The sequence below is a fragment of the Chinchilla lanigera genome, unplaced genomic scaffold, assembly GCF_000276665.1.
Source record: "Chinchilla lanigera isolate Chin_1 unplaced genomic scaffold, ChiLan1.0 scaffold00056, whole genome shotgun sequence".
Lineage (NCBI taxonomy): Eukaryota > Metazoa > Chordata > Mammalia > Rodentia > Chinchillidae > Chinchilla > Chinchilla lanigera.
Genome location: NW_004955457.1, coordinates 14348974 through 14364959, shown reverse-complemented (window position 1 = coordinate 14364959; position 15986 = coordinate 14348974). Strand labels below are relative to the sequence as shown.

Below are 15986 nucleotides of genomic sequence, written 5' to 3'. Positions count from 1 at the left end.
GGAAGGAAGGGTGCTTCCGGTGTGCTATGAGGCTGGTCCTCATGATCACCTTAGCCAATGACGTATTCTGCCCAAGCAGAGTTTTCTTTCACCTCATGAACAAGATGGGTTCACTTCCTCTATGGGCCCTGGAAAGAACGTGACATGTGTCTCTGATGATAGCCACATTGCAGCCCATAGGAACTGTGGACACCACTAAAATTCTGTTGTGAAAGGCAGCACAATTCTGGGTCACTGTTGTCTTACCACGTGTTACAGGTTTGTGGGTGACACCTCGGTTACCAAATCAAGACCTACAAATCATCTTTTGGCTCTCTTTCCTCCAGCGCTTCATATCTCATCGGTCACCATGCCCTATTAATTATCCTCCTAAACATCTCTCAGATGCATTTTTCTTTCCCCAGTCTGACTATACTTCTACTGGTTCAGACCCCAACATCTCCTCCATAGATTATATCCAACTCCTTTCCAGCCTCTAATCTGATTCCCTGTATCAGGAAGCACAGGAAAGTTGTGCTGCAGGAAGAACAAAAGAAAGCTAAAGGGTGAGCAGCAAGGACAGGGGCCTCCTCCCTCCTGCTCCATATCCATCTGAGGGCAGCGGAGGTCTGCTTTGTTGCTCCCTCGGGGACTCAACACAGAGTGAGGGAATACTCACCACCTACAGCATCACCAGTTGCTGGCAAAAGGGGGACAAAACAAGGGACTGTGCATATGAAATGCTTCTATACAGATGTGAGCACGGATCACACCTTTCCTCCAAAGAAATGCACCCCTGCACGTGTCCAGATGAGAAAGAGAGCATGATGACTGCCTGCTGTCCTCCACACGCCAGCTAGATGTCTTCCTCAAGTTGCAATTTTTCACTTCTTCCTGCATAAATTCAGGGAGGAAGAGGAAATCTCAACTAATTTCTTAAAAGCCACCCACCTCCCAACACACACACACACACACACACACACACACACACACACAAATAGATCTTACAGAAGCACTTAATATAAATCCAAAATGAGAAAATCTGCTAAATCTTGATGAACATTTTCATTAAGATGACGGGATTGTTAGCTATTTGTACTTTGTGTCTTCACCATACACACATTTTATAATAAAGGGAGAGTTAAGCAGTTGTCCTTAGGTCTAGGTAGGATCAAATGTTCAAAATATAAACTCCTCCAAGAGTAAGTACACACACTGAAGAGCACATTATCCTAACGATGGAGGAGCTAAGATCAATAATTAAGTGTCTTGGGCAATGTATCTTTTCACCAAAGAAAATAAGGATTCCAAAGGCAGCGTTCTAGTTTCTGGATCTTTCCTCTTCCCATTTGGCAGCCTGCTGTAAGCTACACGTTGGGACTCTGTTTCCAGCCCAGCACACACTCTCGCACATACATATGCATGTACGTAGAATTGGTACTGAGCACGAGTTCTTTCGCTCTCACATGAGGGAGGGAATGTAGAGGTCCTCTGTTGCCAGCCGGTGTTGGAGGGGTAGGGGAACTGAAACTCAGAGGGCAAGAAGTGGCTCTTGCCATGAAGCCAGTCACTGAGGATGACAGGACCACAACACGCAGGTTTCCTAACCTTAAACTCAGTGTCCCCTCCCAACTCTACACAAGGCCACAGCCGTGTCTTTACGCAGGGTATTTATAGGACAAGGGCACCATTTCCTTTGTCACATCGCTATTCTTTCTGTTGCCCATGAGCTGCCCTTCTGTCCCTCCTCTTAATATAACTTGAATTTTAATTCAGATTAGAATTAAAATGGAAAGTTTTTTTAATTTTCAGCCATCCACATTTACAACTTCGATTTCTCCTACTGAATATTACAGTTCTTGTTTGGAAAAGGTGTTTGATAAAAGGCTCAGATTACTCAGAAATAAGTTTCTTTTAATAAGTGAAAATTCGGTGCCAAGAGAGTGGCGGCTTGAGAGGATAAATGCTGGCCCCAGGGCCTGTGTGTTTTCAGGCCTTAAGATAGAATGTGATTAAAATCACCGAGGATATAAACCCTCCTCTAAAACTCTGCCAAAAACTGTCCTTTTAATATGGGACTTTCAAGTTTCAATGGGAGACAAATGAAAATGGTAGCTTGTCCTCAGAATTCTACTCAGGAAATTCTGGTTGCCACAGGATCAGGCATGCGAGTTATCCCTTTGATGAGGGCGTGCCCTATGGCTTAGATTTCATGTCTCCCTGTAATGAGAGCTGTGGGCTGGGCCAGGTAAGGAGTGGGCTCCACTAGGCTGGGCAGAGCTGCCCAGCTCAGCGCCAGCTGGAAGTGAACAGGTCAGAGCACTGCAGAGACAAAAGAGAGCAACAACCTTCAGGAAATGTGTGATATTGGGGATGTGTTCACTCACTCTCGTAAGCAAACAAGCATAATGTCACCTCCCAAGTTTTGTGTATTTATTAAGGAAGGCACATATGCAATAACATCACCAGCATGTATCTGGCATTGTTTGTATTGGTTTGAACCATATGAAAATGTCACCTTTTGTTATGGTTTAGGTCAAAAAATATCCCTCAGAAGGCTCCTCAGTTCAGAGGGGGTAGAAGATTATGGTTTAGATCTAAAATGTCCCCTAAAAGTCTCAGAGGACGATCAACTCAAACTTCATCATGGATTCATCTATCCATGAGGTCTTGACTCAATGGCATTATTGAGAGGTGACAGAAAGTTCGGAGGCAGGGCCTAACTGAAGGGTGGGTGCTGAGGGTGAGACCTTGGGACTGAATATGGTCCCTACTGGAGGCGCCATTTCTGTGTCTGCTCCCTTTGCTCTGCCTGCCTTTCCACCAGGGGACTGTGCTTCCCACAGCCACAAAGCAATGGAACCATCCAACCCTGGATGGAGACCTAGGAAACAGCCAGACCAACTGTCTTGGTTACTTTTCTCTCACTGCTGGGACAAAATACCCAACACCCACAGTTAAAGAGGGAAAGGTTGCGGCTGGGGATTTAGCTCAGAGGCAAAAGCACCTGCCTGGCAAGCGCAAGGTCATGAGTTCGGTTCCCAGTACCAGAGAAAAACCAAAAAAAAGAAAAAAAAGAAAAAGAAAAAGAGGGAAAGGTTTATTTAGCTCACAGTTTGTGGAGGTTTCAGTCTGTAGTCAGCTGGCTCCAAGGCAGGGTGGTATGGTAAGGGGCAACAGTTCAAGGTGTCAGAAGAACAGCAAAGCCACAAGGGCCAGAAAAGGGGGAAAGCAAACCTCTTCTCCTCCCTTATATTGTAAGCAGGTTACACACCCTTGGGTGGGTGTAGCACTTACACCATCTCCACGGCCTCCTGTTGCACAGAATGAGGATGTTCACAAAGTAAGGACCCTGCCCCCCTGCTGAGTCCCTTAATTAAACTCACGTTGACACAAGGAACAACATCCTAAGTGATAAGGGCATGTCCTCTACACACCAGGGTGTAGAACTGCTGAGTTACTTAGTTAAGCTTCTAAACTTCTCAAGTTGACATGATATATCAACTATTGGACCCACTGTTTCCTCCTGTAAGTGTTGTCCTCAGGTATTTGGTCACAGCAATAAAAAGCTGACCAACACAGCTTTGTGTGGCACCAAACATCTGATCCTGGCAGTTTCTAATGATTCACCTGGGCATATTCTTCCCAACACAGGCAGGATTGATTTTGCTCACTCTGCGGATGATGTGATCCTCTGCAGTTTGGGAGATACCCAAGCCAACACCCTGGACCATGCCCCCAGGCCACACCCCCAGCCACAGCTTGGCTAAGCAGGGCTCTGATGCCTACCCCTTCAATGTCCCTTCCAAGGCCACCCTTTTAACCTTTGCCATCTCCACCAGCTTCATAAAACAAGAAAGAACAGCATTTTTAAGCTCAACAAAGTCAGATTCTCAGAATTACTACTGCCTTTTCTAGGATGTGTTTCTAAAGCTCAGAGATTTGTCATTCTCCTCTGACAGACTCAGAATGACTTACTTGCCTATAATTTTTTTATTTCACTTACCCCGTTGAAAAAAACTTTTGTATTTTGGCTTTTTTTGTGTGTCTTGTTTTTTCTGTTTGAGATGGGGTCTCATTATATTGCCCAAGGTGGTTTTGATTCCCTGAGCTCAGGTGATCCTCCCACTTCAGCTGCCAGGCTGTGGGGCTCACAGGCTGGCAACGCACACAGCTCCCATCAGTGAAAATTTTCTACCAAGCCGAATGACACATTACACACAAACACACTTACGTACTTAATTACATGCATCCTATATATAGGTTAAATATGTCTGCATGCATAGTATATGTTATACATATAACATGCACACACTATATATACACATACTTATCTAATTATATCCATTTACTGTTTGTAAACTATAGGAGAGAAATTTAAGAATTGTGAAATAAAGATTAAATGAATATATATACTCATTTATACATATGTATTTAAATATACATATACATATTTATATACACATACTTATTTAGATATAAGTATAAATTTGCAGGTACTATTTATATATTTAATTATAGGTATGGGCTATACATTATGTTATATAGATCTATAAGGTGAAAATTTAAGAATGAGATAAAAATTAAATTAATATTTTAAAATAATTTTTAAGTATGTACTGTTGGCATAAGAACTTTTTTGTTCTGGTTGAATAGGTTTAATTAGCTTTAAAATTTTGGGCTTAGTGCTGTACTGAAAATGTAGCTAGTACAAGTTATTTCAGTACCTACTTGGTGTTAATGGCTATCATCATTGAAAAAAAAGACAAGTCAAATATATGTGGGTCCAAATAGCAATGGTTGGACGTGATTACTAATCTGTCTACTCATTTTCAATAGAGATTGTTTGTTGAAATACAGCCTGCAGATTTTTACCTTCTCCAGTGACAACTTCATGGGTCTACAAGTTCATCAGGGGATTTTGTTTTTTATCAAAAGATGTCAAAACCTTTTCAAAGTCTTCATTTACAAGATTGTTACGCAGGTTAAATTTTTATCCATTTGAGTCTTTTGTTTATTGGCAGTATTTTTAGTATGAAAATCACAATGAGCAAAATCTTCAGTCCTCATTACATGAGAGGTATTTTTCAGAACACCTGTTTGGTAGCACATCATTGTCAGTCATTTGTCATTGCAGTGAAGCCTGACAGGTTTGGGGCACTTGTCTTTACATAAAAGAAAAATGCCTAAACTCTTTACATTCGCTCTTTCTCTAAGGAACTTGGCCTTGGGGCTTTTACGATCTTTCCTTCTGTCATGAATTACTCTGCAGGCCGAATCGCTTGAGATAATACAACCTTGAATCAGCTTGCCCAGTTTGGCAGGGACTGTGAAGGCTGAAAACCGTCCACTGAGAGCTGTGGTGGAAATACTGGAATCTAAAAATTAAATAACCCACCCAAAATTCTATAGTGGCTCCATGCGGCCAAACCCCTATTCTTCACACTCCTGCAATATCCCTATCTGCAACCAATTTGACCAGCTTCAGCACGAGGGTAGTCTCAACAAGTTGGCTTCTTTTCCATATTATATATGAGTAACTGCATACATTTTGAATGGTTTACCCACTCAGCTCTGGAACTGTTTATATCTATTCACCTTGAGATGGCTAGGGCAAAATATGCTTCTTTCAGGCTTATTGAAAGCTTCCTACTATGTGAGGAATGAATCCTTCCCCCAGCCTCATGCATGGGGTTGAGACCTTTGTCCCTTCTAGGGCCATCGTCCAGCAGAACTGTGAAAGAGTACGAAGTTAGATTCCTACTTTCTCTCTGAGTAACTTCCCCGTTTGATTACTTTGACCACAGGATTATGGCAACTTTTCTTCATTTGTTGCATACGGCCATCCCTTTACCTAATATGTTTAAAACACTCATAACTAGCTCTCTTTATGACTTGACTGACTTATGCCAGAAATTCCAAATACTGATCAGTGGGCTGACTGAATCAGAATGATCTGGGATGTGTGTGTGTGTGTGTGTGTGTGTGTGTGTGTGTGTGTATGCAGGAGAGTTGATGGAGGCAACTACTTAAAAATATATATTGCCAAGTCCTGGATCCTTATTAAGATCCAAAAATCTGCATTGATAAAATATCACTGTCAACGCTAATGTACAACCTGTCTGAAGTACCACTACTCTTTTCCTTTGCTTTAATACCTACTCATCATTGCTGGGGTGTAGCTCAGTGGTAGAGCACTTGCATAGCATGTTGAAGGCCCTGGGTTCAATCCCTGACACTGGAACCAAACCTTCACTATCTTATTTGTCATTAATAACATATTCATAGTTGAACTACATGTTCAGTAATTATGGAAGCTATTTATGAATCTCATATTGAATCTTTCTACCTAAATGAAAACTACTTTGCAAAACAAATAACCTTTCCATAAGTTGATACTTCCTAGTTGAGTAGGCAAGACTTCTTTTGTTTGAGGTTTTCTTAAAGCAAGGCCATCCCACATTGACTGAACATTGATTTCTACTGGGCTTATGTGACTGCAACTCTCGGTTTATAAGATTCTCATGTGACAAAGCAGTTCCATGTATTTCCCTCAGACGGCCAACTGCTAAAATGCAGCAAGCACAACTGGGCTCCTGATTCTTCTGTTGATAATTATTACTTTAGGAACAAATAAAGAGCCCTAGGGACCATAGGGCACAGACAGTTCTCTTTGTTTGATAACTCTGCCACTATCTTGGTAGATATAATAGTGACAATCTGGATAAACACAAAGTGGTGCAGGTAGAGGTTATGGAAGCTCAAAGCCATGGCTTCACTTGTTGGCAGTGGATGGGAGGCTGGAGAAGAGTGAGATGAGAGAAGCAGTCGGGGAAGCCATCAGGAGCAGGACCACGGAGACTCTGTGGGCCGCGGGAACAGATGTGAAGTCCACTGTGAACGCGAGGGCAAGCCATGCTAGAGTCGAGAGAGGGGCCTCAACATTATTTCTTTTGTGTGTTCAAGGATCACTTGGGTCACTGTGAGGAAGAGATGAGGGAAGGGGCCACGGGACAAGAGCAGGGATTCTGGTTAGGAGGCTGTTGCTCGTATCCTAAGATTCCAGATCACCCGAGTTCGGCTACTGTGGGCTATTTCCTAGGAAAATCTGCATTTCCCAAGAGAGACTTTGAGGTGCACTTAAATTTGGTATTTATGGGCAAGAGTGCTGGAAGAAGCCATGGGGCAGCTCAGTGTAGCCAGAGAGGAGACGGGGTCTCAGACCCGGGGCCTTCAGCATTCTGGGGCTGGAAACAAAGAATGAGCCAACAAAGCGAAGTAAGAATACACTCCAGTGAAGTAAAGAGAAAGCCCTGAGCATGCGCCATGCCCAAAGCCATGAGAAAAATAAAGGAGAAACTGATTGGCCCAAACAAAGAGTTTGGACAAGATGAGGATTCATATAGGGTTGTTGGATTTGGAGGTGTTTGCAACCTGGAAAAACTAGTTCGGTGGAGAATGTGAAGGGTGTGGAATTAACAGTGTAAGTGAGGAAGCTAAGGCATTGGATTTAGACAACTCTTTTGCACTTAGCTATAAAGGGCAGCAAAAAAAGAAAAAAGGAAGGACAGGAGTTGAAAGATGTATGGCCAAGAGGGGAATTTCTAAGACGGAAAATAATACAACATGCATGTGTGTGGATGAAAATGATCCCGGAGAGGAGAGAAAAGCCATGATGCTGGAGAGAAAGATGTTCACAACCACATGCGATAAAGGTCAGAAATGAGTGGGTATGACAGTGAGGGGTTGCCCTTGGGCTTGCTGGTAGGAGGATGGGAAGAACACATGGGTTCCAGTGCAAGAGAGTTGTTAAATTGGGGTAAAAGAATAAGGACCATCTCTGGTTGCCTCTCACAGGGAAAGGAGGGGCCAGGTCATCCGCTGAGTGTTAGGAGATAACAGCTGTTTGGCAGCTTGAGAGAGAGGTGGGAAGGGCGCTGAGCTCACAGCCAGTGCTGAGGGCCAATTCCAGGTTAGGCTCATCAACTGAAAGGCTGTGGTTTTGTGTTCTTCTCCAGTCGAATTCAATTCATTAGGCAGAAGCTTGGATTAGCAGAGAATTCTAGATAATTTTGGAAATTTAAGCTCCAATAAGTAACCCAGGAATTGTGGCACATGCCTGTAATCCCAGCACTTGGGAGGCTGAGGCAGGAGGATCACCTTGAGCTTGAGGCGAGCTGGGACTGCAAAATGGCTTCAAGGCCAGCCTGGATTACAGAACAGGACGTTATCTCAAAAAACAACAAAAACAAACTGCCAGTAAATAGCACTCACCTTGAGTATGTGTGTGCATGTGTGCATGTGTGCGTGTGTGCATGGTACTGGGGCCTGAACCCGGGGCTTCCATCCTGAGCTACATCTTCAACTCCTTTTATTTTTTATTTTGAGACAGGATCATGCTAAATTGTTAAGTAGCCCAGGCTGGGCTTGAATTTTCAAAGCCTCCTGCCTCAGCTTCCCAGAGTGCCAAGATTACAGGCAAGCACAACAGTGCCCAGCAGTAGCACTCATCTTACTCTCCTGTGCTCAGAACCAACTGACAGATGCAAAAGCACAAGCTTTATTATTGTAAACTGGGTAGGAGAACACAACTTTAGGTTCTGAGACAAGTGAGCTGGAAAATCCCACACTGCAGACGCATCTCACTGCTGACCAGCACCTTCCCAAGTGCAGAGCAAGCCAGTAGGTGCCCTCGAGGACAGGAGGAAGACAGAGCAGGGCCTGAGCCCCGCCTGCATCACCCTTCAGGAAACCCTTCTGCCTCCCTCGGGGAGAGCTGAGTGAAGAGTGGGGAAGGAGGCTGGAAGTGGGGAGACCTTACAGGGCCCCAACTCCCACTGCAGACTGGGATCGCATGGCAGCCATTAAAATAAACCGATGCTTGGGTCCAGCCCCAGAGATCCTGATCCAATGCAGCATAAGTGCCATCCGGCACCTGGATTCCCGGAAGTCCTCCCAGCTGAGTATCATGAGTCTGTCTAACTTTTCCAGACAGTTATGACAGAGGCGAAAAGAAAGGTGCAAAGGAGCCAAGACTGAGCTGGAAGGGTGGTGCAGTTGATGGAGCTGAGCTAGAGTGGAAGAAGAGCATAAATGTCAAACGATTGGGTGTTGGAGATGAGATTCTGAGTTGCTACAAAATGGCAAAATCTAAAGTGCACCCATCCACGGATGTGAGTGGCCGAGGCTGGGTATTGTTTTAGTCTATTTCCTGTTGATAACACCACTGACCAGATAATTTATAAAGAACAAAAGCTTTTTCAGCTCACAATTCTGAGTGCAAGACCAAGGTACTACACCGATGAGAGCCTGCTCGACTGTCTGCAGAGTCCCAAATCAACCCAGGACGTCGCATGGCAAAACAGGATGTCCCAGCTCAGGTTTCTTCTGTTCTCCTAAAGTCACAGTCCCATTGGATGTCCCTTCATGACCTCTAAAGGTCACACCTCCAAATACTGTCCATGACTTAAGTGTCTATATTCTTAATACCGGACGACAGGATAAAATTGCAGCATGAGTTTTGGTGGGTGACATTCAAACCACAACAGCTGTAGAACAAAATCACCGAAGATAAAGAGGCCATGGGCAAGAGAGACCAGTGTGCTGGAGAAATCACCATCGTGGACACTGACATCACCAAGAGAGATAACAGAAATGAAGATGGCGCTGGCACTGGGCATCCAGAGGCACTTAAGGCAGGCAGGTCCACAGTTCCCTAAAGCCAAGAGGTTCACCAGGATATGAGTTACAGTCTCACTGCTTGGACAGAATACCCAGTAGAACAGAGGAAAGGTTTACTTGGGCCCATGTTTCAGTCTGTAGTTGGCTGATTCCAAAGCAGAAGAGCACAGCAGAGAGGCAGAGCAGAGGGAGCTGCTCACATGCTGGTGGACAGGAAGCAGAGTCAAGGGAGGAGTCAGAAAGGGATGTAAAACATTTGGGTCAGGCCCACAGCAGCCCACCTCTGCCAACCAGGCCCCACCTGCTAACGGCAAGTCAGCCATGAGCCCCATAACCTAGTCACCTTCCAAAGGTCCTGCCTAGGATCATAGGAAGCTGTAGGGGGACATCTAGCTCTAAACCTCAACAGCCAGGGTCTGGAACCCTGGCTAGGTGACTATTCTGATACCACTTCTTCTCCCTTTAACAGACAACCCACTCCACCTACTGTAGACCGAGACAGGAAGAAGAAAAAGCAGGCAGAGATAACCCCAAGTGTGGTCTGTAGATACTGCGATGCAGAAAACTTTACAGCTCTTTTCCACAAGTGCCTGAATCTGCATTTTCCATTGGTAAATAAAGGAAAGACCAGTAAAACATTACTAGGTCCTGGGCATCGGCCTTAGGCAAGTTTCATATTTTCTTTTCTCCCCCTTGCCGCATTTGGTGGGTGGAAATATGGAGCCAACCCCGCTGTGCCTCCCCTTGGCCTGGTGGAGCCCAGTGTGGAGGGCGCCACTCTCTCTGCTGTTGCTGTTGACACCTAACTACATGGATGCAGTCACTTTTCGTTTGTTTACCTTGCTGATGCCTCACCTCAGGAAACGCCCCACCCCTTTGTCTTTCCCTTTCTGTCTCTAGATCTGCTATGCAGCAATACTCTCCCTTCACACTGCTCCTGCCGGTTGCAATTGCGGTGCCAGATGGCTTCAGTTCTGAGCCCCTCCAGCAGTTCCCCTGAGAACAGCTGCCTTTGTCACTGCTCTGAACACACCATGGCTCTGAACTCATAGCTGGGACCCAAACTTGCCGCCTGGCATCAGGAGGGGCCGGCACTAATGCAGGGAACCATGAAGACAGCACACGCTTTTCCTTGCCGCTGTGCAGCAAAAGCTCTGAGAAAAGGCTCTTTAGCATTTTTCCAATCATCTGTGTATCGAAATCTCATTGTGGAGTTTAATTCCTTTACCACCTGACTTAGCTTCCAAGCCATGAAGTTCCCTTTGTGCCTGAAACTCAATTAGAATCCCATATTTCCCATCATGGAAACAGATGTGAAAACACAACTACAGAGTGTATGTGTGTGTGTGTATGTGTGTGTGCGTGCAGACATTTGTGAACCTGTCTCTATAGAAATCCAGTATTCTTTTATGCACATTCAAATGTTCTCATTCACACGTGATCGTGCAACAGGAAGAATGCAGTTTGGGGGCCGTTCAGATAATCTTCCCCTTCAGTCAGCCATGGGGAACACAAGGAACAGAATTCTTGTCCATTTCTGACCCCAAGATGGACTGTGCTCACCCCAGCAATGCAAGACTTCTGTGATTGTGACACAACCTGAAAAGATCATATTTTTGAATTATCTACAATGGCAGGTCAGTCCTGGGCCTAAAAACACAAACAAAAAGAACACTGAATCAAATTCTGTGTAGACCAATATGCATTTCAAAGGCGCTGTCCATGTAGTCAGTGGGTTAGGGTTTTTGTGTTGTTTTCTTTTTCTTTCTTTTTTGGGGGATGGGGAGGCCGAGGGGCTCTCTTTCATGTTAATCTAATTGTGCAAAACCCAGGCACATTTCACTATGTAGGGAGACTCTTTGCTTAGTGTCCTTCCCCTACCACACACTCTGGCCTCTTTCATTTCTCCCCTTCTGATGTCAGAGTGTGGCCCTGGCCTGCATCTCAGGGAGATTCCCAGAAGGGAGAGATATGCTGCTCTGCTGCTGAGGAATTTGCTCTCCACTCTCTTGGCAGCAAATGAAAGTGGGTATTAATTTCTCAGAGTGCTGGTGGAGACACGAGAGGGGGCTGTACCAGATCCACACCCAAATCTGTGTGTACTTCACAGCGTGTGGCTGTTTCAAAAGAGGGAGAGCAAAGAAAATGAAAGGGAAGAAAAGATTCTCCTGAGCTGACTTCTCTGCATTTAGCACCGTTAGGTTTTGGATCAAGATGCGAGGTTTGAGCCCCGCATGGAGTTAAATTATGCAGCTGCGGGATGTCAGGTCTTCCCAAATAGGATGCTTCGTTTAGATTTTCCACAATGCTATTGAAGTGCTTATTTTCCTCCTGAAGAGACACAAACAGATGCAAACTTCTGTAAACACTTTAGAAATGAATTCAGTGAGTTTGGCCTCTCAGCAGTGCTCAATAGCTGACAGAAAAATGTCTAATTAGTGCAAGTGGAAATAATAGGGGCACTTGGATCCCTTCCATCCTCCTCCAAGTCTACTTTTCCAAGGAACTCAAAGGCGCTTTTGTCTGGCAGGTCACCCTCTCTCAGGCTTTTGTGCTCCAATCTATTAAGAGTAGAAGGAGGAAAAATAGATTAGGCAATGTTCTTTGCTCAAATGTATGGCGTGTTCGCACGGGGTGCAGAAAGGCGTGTTTGCAGCCTCTCCTTACAGGTGCTAGGGAGAGATTCCTGCGTTGGCAACAGCCACAAGCGACACACGTGTGGCAGAGCAGGCTCCCTTTGAAGACCCTGCTTCCCTTCACGGGTGCTGTAGCGCCTGCTCCTTTTCCTTTTTCTCTCTCAGTTTCCAGGAGCCTCAACCTTCAGAGTTGGTGGAGACAAGAAAAAAATGAAACGAAGGCTTTTGCCTTTTTATGAGATGAACCCCCTAGATGGCCATTGGCTCTGTTTTACTCTGTTGAAAATCAGCTGACACACGGGGGGAGCCTGCTTTTACCTGTTGTTGACATTTTGCCATACAAGAGTGGGAGTGAGCGGCTGGCTTTTTTTCTTCTGTTTTCCCACCATGGTGTCCTTGTCATTAAGCACCCACAATCCACCCAGCTCTGTCCTGAGCATTTCACCTAAATTTCCTCAAACCCTAAAATAACACTGCAAAAGCTATCACCCACATTTCACAGATGAGGCTGTCAAAATGAACAAGGCTAAGGAACTTGGTAACTGTGAATAAATAGTGAAGCTCAGAAAAAACTCAAATGATATGTGGTTTCATCCCAGACATTAATTTCTTATTTCCAGAAGTTTTCATTTTGGGTATTTTTTTTATATCTTCCATGTCTTTACTTCATATAACTAATTTTTATAATACCTCCTAGTATGCATAAAATAAAGTTATGGTAATTGTTATTTGGGCATCACTTTCTATTGATTTATTTTCCCTGGCAATATGGGCTTCTTTCATGACTGGAAATTTTGTATTCCATGCCAGTATTGTAAAAATCTCATTTTATTGGAGGATGGATGTTTGTTTGCCTGTAAACAGTCTCAAACCTTGCTCTGGGATTCAGTTAAATTAGGAAACAGTTTGATCCTTCCAAAAGTTGCTTCTAAACAACAAGAGTCAGAACAGAGCAGTTTTACTGGTAGGCCCATATTCTGTCACTACAGCAGCAGTACCTAGCCAACACCCATCCTAGGCCCTGTGAATAAAAGAATTTTCATTGTGGCTATGGAACCCCTTGCTGCTGGAGGTCCAGCACCACTTCCTCTGCTCCTTTCAAGTGATTCTTTCCCCTGCATGTCTTCTTTCCATGATGAGCTGATGAGGATTCTGCTGAAAACCCAAAGGGGGCGCTCTGCAGAGCCCTAAACTTGCTCTGCCCTATGAGCTCTACCTTGGCTCTTGCAGGTGAATCCCACTCTCGTGTGGTTCCCTCAGCTCAGGGAATCTCCTCGGAGCCTGTCCTCTAGACCTGGAAACCTGTTGTCAGGATGGTAAAGTGGTGCAAGCTCTGTGGTCGTTCCCCAAAAACTTAAAAATTAAATTCTCAGATGATCCAGCAGTACAGCCTCTAGTAAATATCCAAAGGAATGGAAAGCAGGGTTTGAAAGGGATGTTTCCACACCTGTGTCCATGACAGCAGCCTTCACAACAGCCAAGAAGCAGAAGTAACCCAGATGTCCATTGGAGGGGGAGTGATAACACCTTATTATTCAACCTTTAAAAGACAGGAAATTCTGTCACCTGCTGCAATATGAAAGGACTTTGATAGCATTGTGCTGAACAAAGCAGGACAGTCACAAAAGATGAATGCAGTGTGATTCCCCTTATATGAGCTATCTAAAGTAATTTAACTCATAGAAACAGAAGGTAGGGTTGGGGTCAGGATTTGGGGGTGAGAGAGGTGTTGTTTAATGGGCACAGAGTTTGCAAGATGAAAGAGTTCTGGAGATCTGCTTCACAGCAGTGTGAATATACTTAACACAACTGAAATGTACACTATAAAGCAACTAATAGTAAACTTTATCTAATGTGTTTTTGACTACAATTTCATATATGTACAGAGAGAAAATAAGAGAAAGACTTGAATGCCTGCCTGGCTCACTATCTTGATTTTGTAGCTTTGGAAAATCACTTCACCCTCTCAACCCTGGTTTCCTTTTCTTATTTAGATTTTTGAATGGCCTGTGGGTTACGGGGTACTGTAGAAAGAAAGGATTCATGCACAGGTTTTGGGGAGGATGTAATAAATAATACCTCTTTTTTTTTCTGGACTGTGAGCAAACTGTGCAGTAAAACAGAAGAGTTAAACACATGAGAAATTAAATGTCATACTTAACCCCGATAAAGAGTGAATTGGATGATAGAGGTTCAAACTAGACCAGGAGATCTGCGAGGTGACTTCCAAAATTATGTCAACTTCCACACGATAATTACTGGGTCACCAGAACACCCCAGAGAGAGTGGCTTACTGGGTAAGACTTATAAAGAGCAGAAAAGGACGCCTGTTTCCATTCTCCAGCTTGTTGCCAGGAGAAACAAAGGGAGGAGCACATGCTGAAACTTACCAATCAGATTAGCCACCTCCCAAGCACAGAGAGAGCAAAGGGCTAGAGAGGAGCAGCTGGCGTCCCTCTGCCCAGAAGGCAGCACTGAGAGGAGAGAAGTGAGATCCCCCCACCAACAACTAGCGTCTCTTTCATAAAAAGGGCAGTGACTGGATTGGAACAGCAAGACAAACTCAAGTGAACATTACCACTTTCAGTGCTCACCGTTCGTTCTAGTGTGGATCTGAAAAGTCCCCTCCGAGTCTTACGGGTCTGGGAGGAGACCAGATCATGAGGAAGCTGTGTTCATCAGCGGATTGGTCCAGATGGGGCTGGGAGAGGAGGCGGGTCACTGGGGCACAACCTGGAAAGCACCGCTCCTTCCGGCTCCTCCCTGCTTTGTCTGCTTCCAGGCCACCATGGTGTGAGCAGCTTTCCTTCACCCAGTCTCTCCACCAGGCTGTGTCTGCGTTGGGCCACACAACTAGGGACTAAACTATGAGCCAAGTCAGCCTCTCCTAATCGTTTCTTGGCCTTTTCGCTAAGATTAAGTGCAAAATAAGCCTGTCCTTTAAGTTGTGGGTGTCAGGTGCTGTGTCCCAGTGATGAAAAGGTGACCGAGACACTTAATAAACACGTTGGTGGTTTAAAAGTCTTAACGAGTCAAGAAATCCTCATTTGAAAAAGGAAGGATTATCATGCTGGTTACTGGCAGGCATTCCCCAGTGAACATCCATAAATCTAAATGTTATGCTCTGTATGTGGTGCTTCGGATCCTTAGACATATCTATACTGACAGACGTGTATGCATAGATACACACACATACCAAAAACCAAGTCAGGAGAGGAGACAATGGAGACTGACTCCCAGGATGGTCCAGTATAAAAGCATAGGCTGATGTTACTCAGAGGTTTGCACGTTGTTTTAACCATCCATCAGTACAGTGAGCTACCTTATGGTGAGGAAAGGTTGATTTGGTGAGCAGCTTTGGGGGTGCCAATCCAAAAGGAGGTCGGCCCACTGCTTTCTCTGGTGGGCATGCTGGGGGTCAGTGGCAGAGAGTTTGTGATGGAGCAAAACTGCCCTCCTGGAGGCCAGAAAGCAAAGGAGAAGAGGCTGAAGCCCCACGATCCCTTTCGAGGTCACCATAGGGACCAGGCCATTAAGACCAAGGTTTGTAGGGGACATAAAATGCTGAAGGAGTTACAAAGACCACGTACTGCTCTGTCCCAGGGAACACATCACTGTAGGTTCCAGGAAGAAACAATTCTGAAGTGCCCCTTAATTATTGACAAGGTGGACAAGGTGCCTGGCCTCGTG

At 44.8% G+C, this 15986-nt stretch overlaps 1 protein-coding gene across 3 annotated transcripts in view; it reads left to right on the top strand.

The window, feature by feature from the left end:
• Alpk1 (alpha-kinase 1) overlaps positions 1 to 15986 on the top strand; it is a gene marked incomplete at its 5' end in the record, with an annotated part of 119091 nt that overhangs the window by 79409 nt on the left and 23696 nt on the right.